The sequence below is a fragment of the Arvicola amphibius genome, chromosome 8 (genome assembly GCF_903992535.2).
Source record: "Arvicola amphibius chromosome 8, mArvAmp1.2, whole genome shotgun sequence".
NCBI classification, from domain to species: Eukaryota; Metazoa; Chordata; class Mammalia; order Rodentia; family Cricetidae; genus Arvicola; species Arvicola amphibius.
The window spans coordinates 10,121,359-10,141,840 of NC_052054.1; the positions used below are offsets into that span (position 1 = coordinate 10,121,359).

Consider the following 20,482-nt stretch of genomic DNA (forward strand, 5'->3'; position numbering starts at 1 on the left):
GGCACGAAGAGATGGGAGACTGTGTGCAGGGGCAGCCAGGCCAGCATCAGCGTGATTAGCCCCGAGGCCAGGCCTCTGGATGTCCTTCATCTCCTAGCATGTGTGCTGCCTACGGTCCTTCATGATGGCAGCAAGCTAGGTTTGGGCGCTGGATGCCATTACTCCCCTGTGCCTAAGCACAAGCCTATGGCATCTCCTTTTGGGAACTTCACACGTCTGCAATGCATTTTTATCTGTTCTTCCTTTGGCAGAGACGGCAAAGAGCTTTCTCCTACTCATTAGCTGATCTTCTATGCAGACCGACTGTTCCGTGTCATCCTAAGAACCCACTCACGTCAGACCGCCTGTTGTGAGCTGGGGGATGTTCAGCTCTCGACTGAGCCCCTTATTTGGGTTCTTTCCTCAGCCTCCTGCCTACCTAACTTCCATATTTTATTTCTCTGTATGGGCTTCACAAAACATAAAGGGAAGGTGTTGTCGAGTGTGACTTCATAAATAAAACATGACAGAGGTGGCCAAGGTGGTAAGATCCATGGGCCACTAGTCGTGGATCCAGCCCCCTCCGTGCCCTTGGCTGAAAAGGCACAAGGACACCTGGGTGAGGGTGGCAGTCTAGGAAATGCAGGGGACACTGGCCTGCAAGCAGCATGAGCAAAAGCAGTCACTTTGAAGAGGGAGTAGCAGGGCAAATTTCAGAGCTCAGTGGCCTGGTGACAGAGCCAATGGCCTGTAAGATAGAGATACTTAAGGAAAGGGATTTCACTGGTGTGGCCCTGGGAGTTCCTCACTAGCCCACGCTGTCAGCTAATACCTGTGGGAACCGCCTCACTCTGGCTAAGGGAAGGTGGGCAAGACAGGCAGAGTGTGGGAAATCTTCAGGGCCATGAAAACCTGCTAGGCGATAATAGATACCTATTATATCCTTGGCTATTTGTCCAAGACTGCAGGGGCTCTAATCTCTAATGTAAGCCATGACTCTGACACTATGTCAACATAGGGGCATCGTCCTAACACATACGCTTACTCTGGTAGGCATGTGGATGACAGAAAGCTGTGCTTAGGGGATGGCGGGAACATGGGAACCCCCGTGTTTTCCTTCCAGTTTTTCTGTGATCCTAAAAACAAGGTACTCAAAAATTAAACAAGCAAACACCATCTCTCCAAGTCATCAGTCTGGGGTCTATACAATGGCAGGGCTGCAGGATGAAGAACACAAATGGAGGGAAAACATATCTGAACCAGCCAGATGTTCCCCAAGACTATAAAGCTATTATTTCAAACAACACCTTTTCTGCTTGACAGCTGAGTGTAGAAAATGGGAGTGAGAGCAGAAGCCAGGAGCAGATAAACACACATGGGGCCAGCATCTGCCTTCAGTAGTGCACCCGGCTCTGCAGGGCCTGTGTAGAGATGAAACCTCTACACTGCAAGGAAATGGCTCTCGGCAAAAGCCACATGCAATGTGAAGAGGAGCCATTTGCATCTAGAAAGAAGCCTCTAGAGGATAAGGTTTTACGCCGTGTGGCCCATTTCCACAGGGTAGGCCTTTTAATTTCAGCTCAGACATCTTTAAATCTGCCAAGCCAAGATGCGGGGCTCTCTTAGCAGTAGAAAGACAGCCAGCCAAGGATGACCCAATGAGTCTTGTGGGTTCCAGGAGGCCTCTGGGAAGCCAGCACTTTCAGGGTGGGACTTGGCGTCTGGCTCCCCCAAAGCCTGACCTGGAAGCCATTTCCTTAGAGATGAGTCTTGCTGGAAACTGCCTTGATTGACAAGTGTAACAACACTGAGCTGTTTGCCATGGTCTGTTTCTCACGTCTTCTGCAGATGCTGAGTTCATGACGGGTGCTGGATCTAAAGCTCCCAGGCCTCTATCTACTCCATTACCCCAACTGTGTGTTCATGGCACCCCTTCTTCCCTTTCCCTGCCAATGAGTTAGAGGGGGTCGCCGTGCTCCTTCATCTTCACTATGGACCCCATGCATGGACAAATATTTTTATTTTATTTATTTTAATTTTTATATCAAAAATTTCCACCTCCTCCCCTCCTCCCATTTCCCTCCTCCTCCCTCTTCAGTCCAAAGAGCAGTCAGGGTTCCCTGCCCTGTGGGAAGTTCAAGGTCCTCACCCCTCCATCCAGGTCTAGGAAGGTGAGCATCCAAACAGGCTAGGCTCCCACAAAGCCAGTACATGCAGTAGTATCAAAACCCAGTGCCATTGTCCTTGGCTTCTCAGCCCTCATTGTTCAGAGAGTCCGGTTTGATCACATGCTCCATCAGTTGCATGGACAAATCTTCCACCTGAAGGCTCAACAGTGACCAGATGGCCGCTTCCCACCTTCAGCAACAGATGCCTGCTAGACCTGGCTGATGTCTCAGCTATGCCTTCTTCCAGGATGCTTCCTGCTACTCTTTACCAAATATGAGCCTCTCTGGACTACTATCCAGCCAGCTACCCAACTCAGAAACCCATACACTACCGCTGACCTCATCCTTCTGTCTCCAACCATGTCCAAACCATGAGCAGGTCCCGTGGGCTCTGCCCCACTTTTATTTGAAACCATGTTGGTTTTTATTTGTTCTCAACAGTCAAAATATTGACTAGGCTCCAATCTAATAGGTATTTACTAGAGCACTGAATATACCTGGATATCACCGGGATTTCCACAGGTGGTGTGGTTACAAACCCAAGAATATGCTGTACAACGGTGAGTTAACTGGCCAGGGCACCCCGACCATACCTCTGGTGGCATTCGCTGTCTTGCAATGGTCTGAGGGCTTGCTTCTCAGCCCACCTTCCTAATCCCCCATGATTGCTGAGGGCAGGGTAGGGGATTTTATAATCATCTCTATAACCCCGGAGACTTGTAATAGATGTGCATTAAATGACTTTCAGTGCCTGTAGCAGGCTGAGGAATGTCCTGGTGGGCAACTGACAGCCTTGAGCAAGGTGGAAGGGGAGATGGTGGGTGTGTCAACCACAGGGAAATACGATGGGCCTCGGCACATGGCCATGCTCGGAGAAGTCGGGGGTGGATAATCCACTGAGCACGCAAGGCGGCCAGCTGGTATCATGAATCAACTGTTAGAGACGGATGAATGAGGAAAGGTGGCTCTATTTAAAAGCTCTTCCTTAGCGAGACTCAGAGGATGCTGGGTACCAAGCCGCCAGCCTCAGCTCATAAGCAAGCTCCCAATGGTGTCACAGGGAGACATCATTTGGGAAAAGGACATAGGCTCCTACACCTGAGCCTTAACTTATTAATGATTACAGAAAGCTTCCAGCCACATACATAATTCCATTTAGAAACATAGCTTCCCATCATTGGACAACAGACCTCTGCCATCTCTCCTGTTCTCCATATCACAGCCCAGGGAGCCCTGAGAAAAGTGAGTAGCCTGGATACCTGCCCCCCTTTTTTTCAGAGACAAGGTCTCATTGATCAGCCTAGGCTAGCCTGAAATGTGCTTATGTAGATCAGGCTGGCCTTGAACTCACAGTGATCCCTCTGCCTCTGCCTCCCTGAATGCTGGGATTAAATGTGTTCATGCCACCACCCAGGTAGAATTCTCCTCCCCTAGTCACAGGAACAAGCAGTCTTAGTCCCCTAGAGTGACTTGAGAATTCTGTGACACCAGAAACCTTGGGAACCACAGCGGATTCGAAACTTCTAATCCAAATGTTTAATTGCATCCAAATTAAGTTAAATGTTTTTAAAGATTCGAAGTGGAAAATTGCTTTTCTGTAAGCCTCAGGCCCGTTCACCTCCACAATCAGAAGGATTTCCCCTGGTAAGGTAATTTTTGTTTGTGCTTTAGGACCGATGCTGAGAGACAGTGACACACATCATTACGTGGCCTTATGGGTTACACAGCTCCCCTAAAGCAACCCTACAGGAACGGCTGGAAATGGAGCTTAGTGACTCAGAGTCTTCATCACTGAGAGTTTCTGCCTTGGCCAGATCTAGCAGTGGCTTCCCATTGCACTCAAGGCTGGAAGGCTTGGGAAGAGCACTCCTGCCCCCCTCCCTTTGAGACTCTTCTTACTTTTATACGGCCTTTGCTCCCACCTTGCCAGGACCCAGCACTGTACAAAGCACTCAGTATGAATTGTGTTATTTATTTATTTTATTTTAGTGCGTATGTGTGCATGTTTGTGTGTGTGCATGCTTGCATGTATTTGGAGGTTGGAGAACACCCTTGGGTGTCATCCAGGAATACCATATGCCATCCACCTTTTTCTCCAGATAGGGTTTCTCTGTAACTTTGGAGCCTGCCCTGTGTCCTGGAACTAGCTCTTGTAGACCAGGCTGGCCTCAAACTCACGGATATTCACCTACCTCTGCCTCCTGAGAGCTGGGATTAAAGGCATGTGCCACCACCACCCGGCTCTGTCCACCTTCTTTGAAGGCAGGGTCTCTCAGTGGTCTGGATCTCACTAATTGGATGAGATTGGCTGGCCAGCAAGTCCTGGGAATTCTCCTGTCTCTACAAGCCCAGCCCCAAAGTTACAAACATGCACCATCTCACCTCCACCATCTTTACACATCTGCCAGGGACCCCACTTAGTCCTCATGTTTACAAGGCAAGGATTTTTACCAACTGAACCGTCTCTCCTGCCCCATTTTACCATTTAATTACCACACGGAGCAATGGGCCAATGCTACTGTTCCATTCTTCAGGTGAAGAAATGGCCCTGGGACCAGGTGTTGAACCAAAGTCTGATCTTCTTTCTGGGGCTGCCTCCAATGCCAGCTCTCTGCTGGTCCATGTGCCGAGTGGCTGGCCTGCCTCTTCTGGAGCAGCTAGTTGGCTGTGCCATTTCAAGGGTTATGTGGCTCCAGGCCCAGAAACCCACAGGAATGCGGTTGTGTGGAACTGGGGCAGTGTGCTTCTTTCAGTGGTTAACACCAGTCCATGTCTAGAAGTTTCCACCCTTGAATGAGAAGCCTTTCAGCCCCAGGAGGGGGAGCCTTAATCTCAGTCTGGGGAACACTGGAGAGATGAAGATCTTCATACAGCCATGGGAATCCGACAGAGCCGTTTAGTGGATATGACAGTTGGGTCTGTGGAGCCTGAGGGTGGGAGCAGGGTGCGAGGCCAAGCAAGCATCAGCTAGGAAATTTCTTCCCTTATCTTTTCTTCTCAGCCTCCTTCCCCCAAATGAGTTCTATCTAATTTGCTGGAAAACCAGAATCATGTGTGTTAACCACATAGCCTTACAGTGGTTCCGATGGGGATTTACTTACAAAGGTGGATAAATTCAGAGGTATCTTTGGAGTGGAAAATTTAAACCCAAAGACACCATGTCTTATGCCTGTACGGGTTTTTAACATCTTGGCATCTCTCCAATGTCTTATAAATTAAGATTCTTTGACTTTCAAATCCATTTCTTAAAGCAAACAAATAAAAAAACCAAGTGAAACTTTTCAACATAAAAGCAGCTACTAAATGTAGAATTGTTGCCTTTACGGCACAGTCAGCATCACCTTGGGCAGTCGTGTGGTCCATTCTAATGTCTCCCTCTCCTCCCCATCCCTGTGGTCTCACGGTCAGCATCACCTTGGGCAGCTGTGTGGTCCACTCTGATGTGTCTTCTCCTCCCCATCCCTGTGGTCTCACGGTTCAGCATCACCGTGGGCAGCTGTGTGGTCCATTCTAACGTGTCCCTCTCCTCCCCATCCCTGCGGTCTCATGGGCCCAGGCCAGCTCGCTGGCTTTTTCTGGGTTTTAAAGGAGTTTGATTGATAGACAAGGATGGTCCCTCCAGTCATCTACTGGGCCAAATCATGTCTATTTGTCTCTGCAAATTGCCTAGGTTTGTCATCTGTTTCTAACTCCAGATTTCCATTGGTAATAAATTTCTGCCTCAAGGAGAAGAGACAGGCAGGTACTGGAGGGGCCAGCATTTGGATGCAAGTCATGCTGTCTCAGCTACTTAGAAGTCATTTTTGCTACCCCGACTCCTTAGTTGATAGCTACAAACACAACAAAAGCCTACTATCTCTGTTTTGATTTTGTATCTGTCTTCCCTGTCTTAAAATCCAGGGTCAGACTCTATCTACGAGCATGCTGATCACTCCACTCAGGGATGACCTGTCTAACCTCTGCGAGAGCTTGCCTAATTCACCCTGTTCAAGGCTGAGGAGCGCAGCCTCAGTAAGGAGCTATCTTACTGTCAGCTTTCAAAATGCCCTGCTCCTCACAACCCCTGCCAAAGGCACCCAAAAGTCCCTAGTCATTGTCCTAAATCTAAATCACCTTAGATCTCAAGAACATCAGAACCTCACAGATCACCTCGGTTCAAACAGGGACAATCATTGCATGTCCCCTTGAGAGATAATGACTTCTATAGAGCCACACGGCAGAACCAGACCTGAGATAAAGATCAACCAGTTCCCAGTTTGCCAACTCTTTTAAACTCTGCAGACCTCTAGCCCTGGCTCCAACCCTCCCTATACTGAAATACAGGTCAATACCCCAAGAATGGACTTAACTGTGAGCCACCTTCCCAGCTGGTTGATGATTTCCTAACTGCCCAGATCCTTCCTATCTGGCAGGGGCTAAGTGCTATTTCCTACACTTACACCTTCTTTGCTCTTTCTATCCTCGTGAACCTGTCTTGTAGCCTGCAGTGCAATGTACACTCAGGTGCCCACTGGAGGGCACATACTTGTTTCTGTTCTCTATGCCCGATTAGTCCCAATATCGGGCAGTCAAAAGAAACAGCTAATCTGCATTTCCAGTCTTCTAGCTTTCCATTCCTGTTTCTGAAGGTCACCACAGCCCATGTGTCTTTATCCCTTCTTTTATGAGCCACCGTCACCTCTTCCCTTCAGCCCCCTTCAGTATGTCCACAACACTATTGCCAGGAAGACTTTCCAATACAAATGAGATCTCAGCTTCTTGGCCTGACCTTTGTTTCCTGGGTGGTTCTCGGTAAAGGTGCCCAGCTCTGTTCCCCTTGGGTGCACCCCGTGTGTCTGTGTTGCTGAGAGTTCTGAAGGCCGGCATTCCGAAGGAAGACCCCCCCTCAACTCTCACTTTCTCTTCCTCTCAGAACCACAGCAGCTACACCTGTGTCTGTGCTGTACACGAACTTCCTTGTGTCTCTGTTTTCTAAAGTGGCTTATAACAACAGCTACGACTCCCAGCATCCGACCAATATGCAGCTAGGCAGGACATGCTTGTCATAACGACCGTGGACATTCCAAGTGGAGGTCCTGCTGTGTGTGGTCTGCGTTGTTATCAAACAGTGGTGTTCTGTTGAAAGGACACGGGTCCCTAAGTCAGTGTCCTGAATTTCGGTCCTGGCTCTTTGCCTGTTGAGTAATGTCACCCAAAGTTCTTTCCAGCTCGCATACCACGATTCCATTTTAAGAACTGAAGTCAACTGTGACTGCTCTAAGAAAATGGGGAAGTGCTGGCAGGCCTCGACAGAGAAACTATAAATAAAGAATTGACAAAAACTCAAGCTCTGGGGGACCCAGGTTAAACCCAGAATTAAATGGTGGCTCTAAAAGCCGCCAGGGACTACAAAGCGCATGTAAGGTAGTCTTGCCAACCGACTTGGGTCTGTGTAGGCTTCTTAGACTCTCAACACAGGGTGTTGTTTTGTTTTCTGTTGATCATGTCAAGCTGGCAAACACTCCCCTGAGTCACTGTGGTCTAGGCGGGAGAGCTTAATTAATTCTCTAAACCAAAGCTCCCAGCAGAACAGGCAGAAGGCTCTCTCTCATGGTCTGCATGTTTTATGGGGCCCAATGTGAAATGGACTCATGGGGCGGTTTATATAAAAGCAGTTCAGAACTTTGAGATGTTTCGAGCAGGGCATGCCATCCACCTTGAACTGTGTGAGTGGACAAATGATACACTTCTGAAACCAGTCATGGTTTAATGGCTGGGAAATGAGACTTTCTGAGCTGGGGCCGATGAACACATAGAGGTCCAGATGGCGTTTCTGGAGGGTTCCTGGAGGACTTGTAAGACCAAGGCCTAGGGAGGACTCTGAGAGCAGGAGTTAAACCTAAGGGCAGCCTGCAACAGGTCCACAAGGCAACCTGAGGCAGGAAAAAGCCCTCCCTGCTCAGCCTGAATTCACTGCAGTCCTCCCGATGCTGCCAATCACAGAGTCCTGGGGGTGGGGTGACTTCAGGCTGCTGATATTGTTATAGCCCCGGTGAGGCCAACCTGGACAAAGGCGTGATTGGAACAAGAGAAGGAAGAAGGATAAGATGTTGGAAGAGGTCAGGAAAACCATAGAGGAAGGATCAGCGACACACCAAGCTGCCTTTCCTCTCCTCCGCTCTGCTTTTACAGGGCTGGAAACTGTGTTAAACTCTAGGGCTTTGGCTCTTAACCGGCTTTTCGTTTCCCAATGCTTTGAGAATCTCATGGAAACTACCGGCCTGCACCAACCTGCTCCCTACAGAGCGACCCACCATTTCCTGAAGCCCGCTCCTGGATAGCAGGGAAAGGAATTGCAGGCCTAGGAGTGTAGATCATAGAAGTTAAAGCGACTTATTTCAACAACTAATTTAAAAGTTGTATTACTGTAGGGGCACAGGCCAGCAGGCGCCTTTCACAGAGTGGCTGCTTTCCTACGTGGCAGGCTAATGTGACATCCTTAGGGTCTCAGCGGCACAGCCTTAACAGTCCAGCCGTGGGTGGGTAAGTGCTGTGGCTCTCCTGGCACAACTCAGCCGGATACTTAGAAGAGAAGTGGTTTTGCTTGCCCTTTAACCTTGGGTTCTTTTTTTTTTTTTTTTTTTTTTTTTTTTGGTTTTTCGAGACAGGGTTTCTCTGTAGCTTTGGAGCCTGTCCTGGAACTAGCTCTTGTAGACCAGGCTGGTCTCGAACTCACAGGGATCCGCCTGCCTCTGCCTCCCGAGTGCTGGGATTAAAGGCGTGCGCCACCACCGCCCGGCTAACCTTGGGTTCTTTTAACCAAAGGTCAGAGTCAACTAGTGGAAGAGGTCAGTAAGTTAGTGGGTCGTGACCATCTCCAAAAAAGAACATGAGAGGCCACCCCAGGCATCCCACAGAGTAAGGACTACTTCTCAAGACTTTGCCTTTGAAATGGGCCTCACCGGACGCTCACTGGAAAACGTGTTTCTTACTGTGAGTTACAGGAAAACACAAGGATGAAAGCTATGGCTCTAGGGCACAGGAAAGGATGCTAAGTTGTTCTGTGACAAGCACAAATCTGTGAGAAGTTTCCATGACGGCAGATTCAACATTTAAAAACATATATACCTCGAGGGTCTGCAGAGGACTGTGTGTGTGCGTGTGTGTGCATGTATGTGTGTGCATGTATATGTGTGTACATGTGTGCATACATGTGTGTGTCTGTGTTCATGTATTTGGAGGTCAGAAGTCAGTTGTGGGTCTTTTTCAGTTGCTCCCCATCTTTTTCCCCCCAAGACAGGGTTTCTCTCTGGTCAATTTGCCACATGAAGCTGGCAGGCCGGTGAGCCCCAGGGTTCTCCTTCCCTAAGCTACTGGGAGATTACAGGTATGTGGCAAGTACCTTGCCCAGTGAGCTCCTTTCCTAGTCCCAAAACACAGTGCCCTTCTGCGCAGTATGAGGGGAGAGCCACAGGTTTCATCTGATTTAGACCAGGTGAAGGAAATCTTGTCTTTTTCTAGTTAAGAGCATTGACCTCGTCACAGAGCCAGAAGAGCGAGAGAGTTTAAAATGATTCCTCGTTCCCCAAAGAGAAGACAAGGACAGAGGTGATGATGGATTCCTAAGAGGAATCTCGAGTTCGTTCCCCTCCCGGGCCAGCGTTGTCCCTAAGTGTTACAGCTGGGGAAGCCCCACCCGAGAGAGAAAGAACTGCCTGCCCCCTTGGAGCTTATACGCAGACAGGGCAGAGACATCGCCAAACAAGCCCACACATACATCTGCCACGACAGCACAGGTCCTTAATGCCGAGGAAGAGTATGGAAAGAGGCTAGAGGAGTGGGGGATGGGAGGCTTCCCCGAGGCATGCTTACCAGAATGCGAAGCAGAGAAAGAAGCCAGAGGCTGAGAGCTGAAGCCAGAAGGCATTGAGAAACATGATGCTTACCCGGCTGGGGCATTGTGGGATGCAGGTTTGTGGGATGGTCACAGGGCTCATGGGCCTTCGGATAGGTCGAGTGTTCCCTTTTTACTAGTGTTCAAATTCTCTTGAGGATGGTTACCCTAGTGTCAGGCAGAGGCTGGATGTTTGGGGAGCAGGAACTGGGGTTGGGGGTTCTCTAGGAGACTTCTGTGTGAGTAACCTGTGGCTGCTGGGACAGGACAGTGTGTGTGTGTGTGTGTGTGTGTGTGTGTGTGTGTGTGTGTGCGAGAGAGAGAGAGGGAGAGGGAGAGAGAGGGAGAGAGAGAGAGGGAGAGAGAGAGTTAGGGTCTAACTGGTGAGTGAATGCCTAAGATCTGGGGATGGGCCGGGGTGGTACCACTGGGGCTCTCTTAGGCATGAACAACACTGACACTCAGTGCTGTTACCCAGGAAGACTGATGTGGGGTGCCCGTGTCTGCCCAAGCAGAATGGTCTGGTATCAGTTACATCTACCAAGTCTGGAGCTTGGAGTTTGGAAGACAGATTTGAGCATACAGCTGAATACACATTCCAAAGAGACATACAGCCACAGACTACATAAATAAAAAGGACAGAGCAAGTCCCAGAAAGCAGCAGCAGGGGAGGGAGGGGAGGAGGTTGGGAGGAGGGAAGGAGGGGAGTCTGGCCAGCAGAAACAGACCTTGGTGGAGTAATTACTGTGGCTTTTTCTGGGTGTTGAAGAAAAGTATTTTTAAAGCTGACTGCATTTGGACAATTCCAGAGAAAGCGGGTGAGCACTTGGCCAGAGGTCACCCCTCTATTGGCTTAGACCCAGTTGCACTCACAAGCCTTGCATGACAAGCAGCCTCTCTGGACTACGCACGGACATTAACCCTAGGTAGGATAAACCAAACCTCCATTCTGTGGTTTAGACATTCCTGTTGGTGCCATGCATACCTCTAAAACATTTTCCCCCTAATAGATGGGCAGTCTTGTTCTTTTGTCTAAAATAACTTCAATGAACAAACAAACGAATAAATGCACTGACCACAGAAGACACCATACAAGATAAAATTTAATGTAAACGTGTCACGTTAAATCATTAGTGTCCTCTAAGGAAGCCATTTTGGAGCATCCACAAGAGATGCTGCTCCTGCAGAGGACTAATTGGGCATCTTACAACATCCTGAAGGTCCAGTTTCAGGTACTCTAACGCCCTCTTCTGGCCTCCAGGGGCATCTGTATGCATGCAGTGCACAAGCATACACATAAACAAAAATGTAAAAGAAAGCATGTTTTAACAGTGCATGTGCACATGGGTTCAAGTCTTACATGAGAACTATGACAGACACATCTAGAACATCCTGCAGTCAGCAATTCTGGTTCCATGGACAACTGAATTTCCCAGTGGACACTTGTAACTAGTGTTCTGATTCTGCAATGGCTGCCCAGATAGCTAGGCCTTGGACAGAGGGAACACTGGCTCTGCACGAGGGAGAACACTGGTCTCTTTTTGTCATAGTCTCTTGCTGTAAAGGAACAAACTGACACCCCCAAAGGGACAGCTCTGCTCTTGGTACCCCAACAAAAGTTGAGCTCTTTGGTCTAGGATTAGAGCCGCCTGTGTGTGTGTCTACCTTTCTAGTGTGGGCAAGCTCAGCTCTGCCTCTTCGCATTTGCTGCTCAGCTCCTTCCTACATTGGTGACTCCAGGAGCTGCCCAGAGACTCAGGGTGACAGTCACTTAAACAAGGCCTTCAGAGACAGGGCTCATTAGAACCTCATGGGGGTGTTTTGTTCCCACTCAGGGCCCAGAATCCTCAGTCCGGTCCCACGTGAGGTTCATTCAGCCTGTCTCTCGAGGGGGCAAAGGTGGGTGGGGTCACTGCTGGAACCACAGTGGTGCCATGGAAGGATCTGTGGAGTGTCTGCAGCCGTCTCTGTAAAGCCCCGCGAGGATCCAGCCTCAGGGGCATGGGAAACACTTCCAAGTAACATGCTAGCATACTCTTTGTCGCCACAGAGAAGAGACCTCAAGCCCATCTAGATTCTCCTCTAGGGTTTCACCATGGTGCCATGGCACCTAGGGTTCTTCTTTCTATTCATACTAGCTGAAGCACTAGCTCAGAGTCCAGCCTCTGGGCTCTGATGCTACCCTGGGTATTTGGGAATGTCTTGCCTTCTCCAGAGGCTCTGTTTCTGAGCTTCATATGTGTCTGCCTACGTTCCCTTCGGTGGGCCCAGAAAAGGGGAAGATGCTGCTTTGGAGAGAGATGAAGGTGAGGTCTTCTGCTGTCACATCTAGAACACTTTTATTTAATGCAATTAAGAGGCCTGCCTCATGCACTAGATACCTGGTAATGCTCTTTATTATGCTAGGATTGTGCAAACTACACAGCTGAGCAAAGGACAAGGCCACCATGTTGGTGATGGGGAGACAATAGCTCTGGATGTCCCCTCAGGCCCAGCACATGCTCGCCAGCTCTGGGAGAGCCTCCACCTCACATGGAGAGGGCTGTACCCCGACTACCCACAGCGGTTCCTCTTCCTGGTACTACTGTTCCAGGTTTTCCTCAGGTCTCCGCTCTCTAGGTTTCTGACGTCACATTATCGCCACCTCTCACCTCCAACCCCCTTGTCTGCTTTCAGTCCCCTCCTCCTGTCCCACGACTTCCCATCCACATTTTGCCCTTGGTTCTTTTCTCCCTTTGTGCGTGTGACGTCACAGGCACTAGCAGGGATCACACTCCATTCTAGCACGGCAAGGTTCACCTCCCTGCTTCTGGGCTCTCACATCCGTGTTAAGCTGTTCCAGACTAAGTTCTGGACGGAAAACTATATTCAACAGACCCAGGACATCAGCTGTGATGTAGTGAAAATATGCAAGCTTTACCTCTCCTTAAAGCAGGTGTCCAGCCCTCTGACACTGCGATGTGACCTATAAATGTTTCGAACACATGTGAATTCAAGTATTAAGATCTAACATGCAGGAAATGTAAAAGTCTGGAGCCAGAGGGGACAGTCACCTTTGTGCCTCAAGAACACGGTGCCCCGCTAGTCTCTCCTCTGACCAGTTTCTCAGCTCCACCCAGGCCTTCCCATTCCTCAGCCACAACCTTGGTCTTGCCAGTTACCCATTCTACTCTGGCCAGTGTTCCATCTCCTGGCTATCTCTTGCAGTTCGCTTTGCAGGGTATACAGAGAGATGCAACTCTGAAACACACACGCAAGGTAACCCGCTGTCTTTTGTCCTTGTGACAAAATGGAACCTTCTTGACCTGCTTCAGCCTGTTGGGCCTTGTCTCAGATCCCTCACTCTGTCTGTTTGCTCCTGTCCCAGATCTCCAGAGCCCACCCTAACTTCCAGAGCAGCCTTCTGACTCACCTGCCTCCCCCTTTAGTCTCACTAAGTGGAACTTGCCCCTTAGAGCTCAGATGGAGGTTCCTTCTGGTGCACTGAACAGTCTTCCTCACTTGCCCCCACACGACCTGTGGGTTTCTGTGTGTCATTTCCTTCCTGTGTTTGCTAATCTATTTCTAAGTTCATTGGGCAAGACATCCGTTCACTGCTGTCTCTCAGTATTCACCTGGCATAGGACGGGCATCCAGTCAGCAGTGGCCCATAACTGGGTGAGTTAAGAGAATGCTCACGGGCTGTGCTCATGGCCCTGAGGGGTCCTTAGGTACTGACTGCCCCTCTTAGTACGGTGTGCCCTGATCCAGTGCCACGCCCACTAGTGGGTTTTTAATCCTACTGCAAAGTGCTAGCTTCACTACAGGTGGGGAAAATGCATCAGGTTTCAATTCCTTGGCGAAAAATAATCCATAAATCGGGTAGGGTAGGAAGTAGTTTTTCAAGCATGAGGAGAAAAAGCTACTTCTGTCATATGACAAATGGCACACCACTCTGCTATATGCTGTTGTGAGTTTAACTGCTAAGAGGCAAGAATACGTTCTAATACTATAGCAACTCTGCCAACTTATAGTGGGATGGCCCGTACTGCAACAGTGTGTGGGGCTCGGGAACAAGTATGGCTCTTAGTTGTGATGATACTACCTGCAGCAAGGTTTTAGTTTCCCAACAGTGTGAATCTCCTTTTCTTCAAAGTCTCTCTCTCTCTCTCCCTCTCCCTCTCCCTCCCCCCCTCTCTCCCCCATCTTTCTTTTGGGATAGGGTTTCTCTATTTAACCTTAACTGTCCTGGAACTTGCTCTGTAGACCAGGCTGTCCTTTAAATCACAGAGATCCTCCTGCCTCTGCCTCCCGAGTGCTGGGATTAAAGTTGTGCACCACCCCACCCAGTTCTTTCCAGTATCTCTGAGTAGCACAAAGGGAAGGGGACAAGAGCATCTGGGACTAGGGGACGCCTCCACAGCACTGACACTGCCAGTGGCTAGGATGACTCCATTTATCCTGAAAGGACAGAGGGCAGCTACACACCCTGCACTGGTCTTCATGCCCCCTCTCTTGGAATGAAGGCTTAATCCAAGTCACTGACACCCAGTTCTGCCTGCCCCAGGGACACTGAGGGAGGTGCCGGGCCCAGCACCCTCAAGAAGTTGTATGCTGCGCATCTGTGTTGGGTTGAAAGGGAAAAGGAAGGAAGGGGAAAAAGAATGGTGGTAAGGCATGTTAAAATTTTTTTTTTACATTTGTTTATTTGTGGTGGAAGGGCTGTTCATGCCTCAGTGTGTGTTTCGAAGGCAGTCTGTCCCTGGTCCCCTCAGGAAACAGGGCGGGACTCTGAAACAGGTTATCCTGGCAAGACCCAAGCGTACCATCAAGAGCTCTTGTGGGTCCCTCTGGCAATTAGTGACTGAGAATGAGGGTGAGCATGGGGCTGAAGGTGGAGACAGCAAGGCAAGTAATCACACTCGCACACCAGCCTTTAAGAGGGCTGAAAGACTCCAGGAGAAGCCAGCGCCTGCTGCTTCCCAGCCAGCCCCATGCAAGGCTGTAACTATATGCAACTTGCTAGCTCATCCCGCATGATGGTAGTGAAATCAACAGCAGGGCTAGTTGTCTTAAATTCCATCGCACGTGTGTGAAGGACAAAGAGTTCACAGAGAACTACCTCTGAGGTGAACGGCCACACACCAACATGGCTTGGCAGGCCAAGAGCAGAGGCTTCATTTTACTGCAAACCGTTTCTATGGAGTCGTTCCGCGTCTTTATCAAGAAAAGACGATAATTACATCCCCACAGGTCTGGAATAGGATTTTAAAATAAACATTCGTCCTCTCCTCAAAACAGAGTCTTTCCATTTCATTTAGTCCTTTATTTCAAACACTTTCAATCTTTTAGACAACAAAACAGCATATTCCAACAGCCAAGCTCTTTCATGGCTTTTCTTTCTTCCTTTCTTAAACATATTGATATGTATTAAGCTTTCCAAATTAAAGCACCTAAGCAAACGCTCATTTTGGAAGTACCCACCACTTCATAGCCTAGTATTGCTTGAGTCTACCAACAGTGTGTGGGGGGTGTGAAATATTGATGGCTGTAACCCAATAGGACACAGCTGGATCCACAAATACCTCAGAAGAGATTTCAGGGCTGGCAAAGTATACACCTTTTAAAAATACTATGTGTGCTTGAGTGTGCATGTGTGTGTGTGTACGCATGTACACATGAACTCTATTGTTTTGCTAAAAGGACACAGTATCAGTCTGCCCTGAAATTCACCTCTCTCTCCCCCATGGACCAGTGCAGCTCTCAGGTGCGTGAGAGGGGCATCTCTGTGCAGCGGAAGTGGGTTGATGCAGAGAGTTACAACTGGCCACAGTGTAGAGAATAAGAGGCTGTGGAGAGCTCAGGCATAACCAGGACTTCTACGTTACAACCACTATCCCCAAGGTTCAGGGGCATGAATGGCAGGTTCAGGAAGGGTGTGTGTGTGAGAGAGATTGTGAGAGCCAGGGGCTGGGGAAACTGCTGTGAAAGTTTCTTTGGGACATGACAGGACAGTTGAACCCATAATCCATAATAACTGTGGTTCCCTGCACAGTGTCAGGTCAGTCAGTCTTCATGCGTGATGCAGAAGCGGCACACGAGCCCCCACCCCTGGATGAGTAGGTGATGACAGCTAGGGGGAGGAGTCTTCTCCAGGGGTGTGGCCCCTCATACTCTGAAAATGTTACAGCGGATGAGCCCAAACGGGTGTGTCTATGGGCAATACTGATTAGAATCAATGGGTTATAAAAGAAGAAAATGTGAAGTTGGGGATAAAGGGGAGTCAATAAAATAAAAATACATTGTATACATGCTTGAAATTCTTGAGGAATAAATATTGTATTACTAAAAATTACAATTCTGAATGGTACAGCTTCCTTTTGTGTTTTTCCTATTGTGACTTTCTACATATGTTACAATTGTAGCAACGAGGACTGCCACTCAATAGTGGATGAAAAACTTTCTTCAAGACTTTATGTTTGACTGCTTGTACATGCATCTTCCTAGTTGATTTGGTGGGGGCTGGGACATCAGATGATGTGGTTGGCACATTCTCTGCTTTTAAAGATTTAGAGATTTTTTGAAGCTGAGTGTGATTCATTTCTGTTCATGCTTTATGAACAGTTGAGGATGACAAGTATATCCCATAGAAATAAATTCAACATATTTATCATCTTTTATTAATATCCTTGATTTTCTTATATTCTGTTGATCCAAATGATGAAAATAAAAGGGGTATGTTATTTCTCACTACTGTCACATTTATACCAGACGATACTTAAAATTTCAAATAATGTCTATCTACTTCCTATATTTTATGCAGTGTTACTTGGTGACGACTTTCAATGATACTTTTTGACCTCGTGAGAAGACACAATATTTTCTGCCCTGACCTTGTGAGAAGACCCAATATTTTCTGCCTTCAGTTCTGGATGCTCTGCTTTAAATACTGTCTCTGGGGACAGACTTTTTACTCTCTGACTCTAGAGTGCCACAGTGCCTGACACATACATGTTCAGGAAATGCTGGTGAAATTCAGAGAAATATGGAGGCACAAAGGAAAGCCCCGTGTGCTCAGGTTCCAAGGAGAAAACAAATGCCATCTCCCTCCAGCCCCCTTGCGCAATTTCTGTCAGGATTATTAGCTCCCTTACCAGACCCAATTATCTAAGGAGTACCTGCGGAACACTTGTCTGTATTTATTTTTTTATTTTTATTTTTTAATATTTATTTATTATGTATACAATATTCTGTCTGCGTGTATGCCTGAAGGCCAGAAAAGGGCACCAGATCTCATTACAGATGGTTGTGAGCCACCATGTGGTTGCTGGGAATTGAACTCAGGACCTTTGGAAGAACAGGCAATGCTCTTAACCTCTGAGCCATCTCTCCTGACACACTTGTCTGTATTTAAAGGCAGCTGCCAAGCCAAGTCTCTGCCAGGCTAAACCTTGGGGACGACAGTGAAGTGACACCTGGGATCTAATGGTGGTGGCGGTTAGCATACAGCAAGGGTGTACATGAGGAGATACACAGTCTGAGCTAATGCCACAGAGCAAGCGACTAGAGCAACAAGAGGGGACATTGTGGGACAGGAGGAAGTACATGGCAAAGTGTGGTCAAGGGCCCAGGAGAGCAGCATGAAAAGAAAGGAGAGGGAACTTGGTGGGTTTCAAAAGGACTTTAATGAGGGTGGGAAAGCCCTACCTAAAACAGCACCAACAGGAGACAAAGTCCCCACAGAGGGCTTTCTGGGCACTGTTGTCAGGCTGGCCAGAAATGACAAAGGGAACAGAAAACAATGGACCAGGGCTTGCCTTGCATGAAGGAGGCTCACACTGCCTGGTGTTCTTATGGCCTGGCACAGCCCGAGGGCTTTGTGCTCTACCTCCTTTGTCCTCTCAGCCCTGCAGTTGTGGCACTGTGGGTACAGAGAAGGTCCTTTAGCCCACAACACAGTGGGTCAAGGACCCAGGCATCTTCAAAAGGTCATTCTTAGCTTGTAGCTAAGATTCCTTCATCTCGGCAAAGCTAGGCTTCCTCACAAATCTTCATCTTCATGGTTAGAAAACGTCCTTATTAATTTGTCCATGGCACGTGATTAATTTCAAGGGAACACTCCTTATTGCAAATTAAGGTTCTATTAAAAATACCGAATTCTGGGGCTGGAGAGGTGGCTCAGCGGCCAAGAGCACTGGTTGTTTGTCCAGAGGTCAAGGATTGATTCCCAGTACCCACATAGTGGCTCAAAACTCTAACTCTGCTTTTGGGGGATACAATGCTCTCTTCTGGCCTTTGCTGGTATCAGGGACACAAGGAGACATAGGTGTGCATGCAGGCAAAACATCCATACACATAAAATAATATAAAAAATAAAAATCCAATTCTGAGAACAACCCAGCAGTAACAATGGTGAAAGCTGCTGGTTCTTCTAATAGAGATGCAGCCCAGGCAAGAACAGACTTGGGCTGCCAGTCAGGGCAAGGTAGAGAAAGCTTGGGGATATAGGACATCCACATCTAATTTGAAAGGCCCTCATGAGCCTTTGCTTTGTTTCTTAGCCCCTCCTATCATCCCCACCCTAAGGATCTGAGGGAACACAAGCTCCTAAGAGAACAAGGGTGGATCCAAGCCTGGGCTACTGGTTTAAAAAGGTTTGGTGGGTTCCCGGCAGATGATTCAGTAGGGAAAGGCGTTTGCTGCAAAGCCTGATGATCTGAGTTCAATCCCTGTGACACAGACAGAGGCAGAGAACCAAGTCCTGCAGGGTGCCCTACGACTTCCACACATATACCACGGCACACATGCACCCCGTGATGGCCCCAACACACATACATGTTTTAAAAAAAAACCCAAGATTGCCTGGATGAACAGACAGTCTCAAGTACTCTATCCCAGTTTACAGAAGTGACTGTAAAACTGATGGTGACACCCAGGAAACTAGTAAGCGAAGGAGGAAGGTTCAGAGAAAGAGACAGACGGACAGACAGGCCCTCAGCTAAACAGCAACCATGTGAGAGAAACAGAGAAGATATTAATATGTCCTCGTCTATTCCTGGAGACCATCAGGATCCTACTAGGATAGAAAGGCACTGCCTATGCCTACCAGGATCAACCGTGTGTGTGTGTGTGTGTGTGTGTGTGTGTGTGTGTGTGTGTGTGTGTGTGTAGCCCCACTGGGGCTAGAGCCATGTACCTGTCTCTGTACATGGGTGCTGGGGATCTGAACACAGGTCCACATACATGAGGGTCAAACACATCACTGACTGAGGGCCCCCACCCTCGGCACCAAATCTTGTTTAAATAAGATACCCAGGAGCAACACAACTAACTTGGGGTGGGAACGCTGGTGGTGATACTTACTGATCCCTTTGTCTATGCCACATCTGAGCAGGGTACTCTAGTGGGCACGACCCCGCTTAATCCTTAGATGAAATTTATAAGCTCTACTAGGTTGACCTTGTTTTTTAGAGTTGAAAGCAGCTGGGAATATTGAGAAAACTTCTTGAGTGACAAGAGCAGGACATCCCTGGGTCTGAGACAGTGGGTTCTGCCCACTGTTTATATGGTTTCACCAGCGTCCAGTCTTTAAAAAACACCTCCTTCAGTCCTCAGCTAAGAATGCAATTGGCTCTCGTTTAAAATGTATTTAAAAAAGAAAAAGAATTTTCTGAGCTAACCTGGAAATCTGCATTTTCAACCTTTACTCTCCTAATGCAAGATGGCAATTATCCACTGTGTCTAGGAAGTAATGACCCAAAGCCGCTCCTTACCAGGGAAGGGGAGCCTGTATTTTAACCTGGGCTTCCAACACACACTGTCTTTTTTATTTGTTTTATAAAGTAGAACTGTTTCAGGAAAAAAAAACCTTCTAGCTAAAAATACACTAGTAGCAACCTTGCAATTACACTCCTCTGTGGGAGATTTCTGTCTTCTATTCTATTTCCAAAATGAAGAGGTCTGGTCTGTGGCCTGCTCGTCAATCATGCCAAACGCCAATGTTGCACAACTAACTGGAAAAATCCAAAGCTATGTAGGCTTGGATAAGACTCTGTGTGTGTGCGTGCATGTGTATGTGTGTGTGTGTGTGTGTGTGTGTGTGTGTGTGTGTGCGCGCGCGTGCGCGCGCGTGCATATAAGCAGTACAATTAACAGCTTTATTTTAAACCAGCTTCCTGTTAGTCACCTCACCTGTCCTCCACAGAGGGACCTTGTTAAGGTTAGCCCCAGGACTGTGGAGCAAACCTTACAGGCCCCATCAGCTTGTTCCCTTAGGCTGGGCTTCTTTTTCCATTCCAGACCTTGCCACTTCCTCTCTTTTCCCTTTCCCTTCGGTGTTTCTGTCATGGAAGACTGACAAGCTTGCAGGTGGGTTGCTGGGCTGCTGTGCTGACCAAGACGTCAGAAGGGCCACATTTGCCTCCTGTACACTGTGTATTGGTGACTCTAGCTTTCACAACGAGTAGAGTCCACCAGCGGGGAC

General features: G+C 48.3%; 1 protein-coding gene across 5 annotated transcripts in view; it reads right to left on the bottom strand.

Annotated features, from left to right (window-relative positions):
• Zdhhc14 (zinc finger DHHC-type palmitoyltransferase 14) overlaps window positions 1-20,482 on the bottom strand; it is a 250,803-nt gene that overhangs the window by 36,977 nt on the left and 193,344 nt on the right. The window lies entirely within an intron of this gene.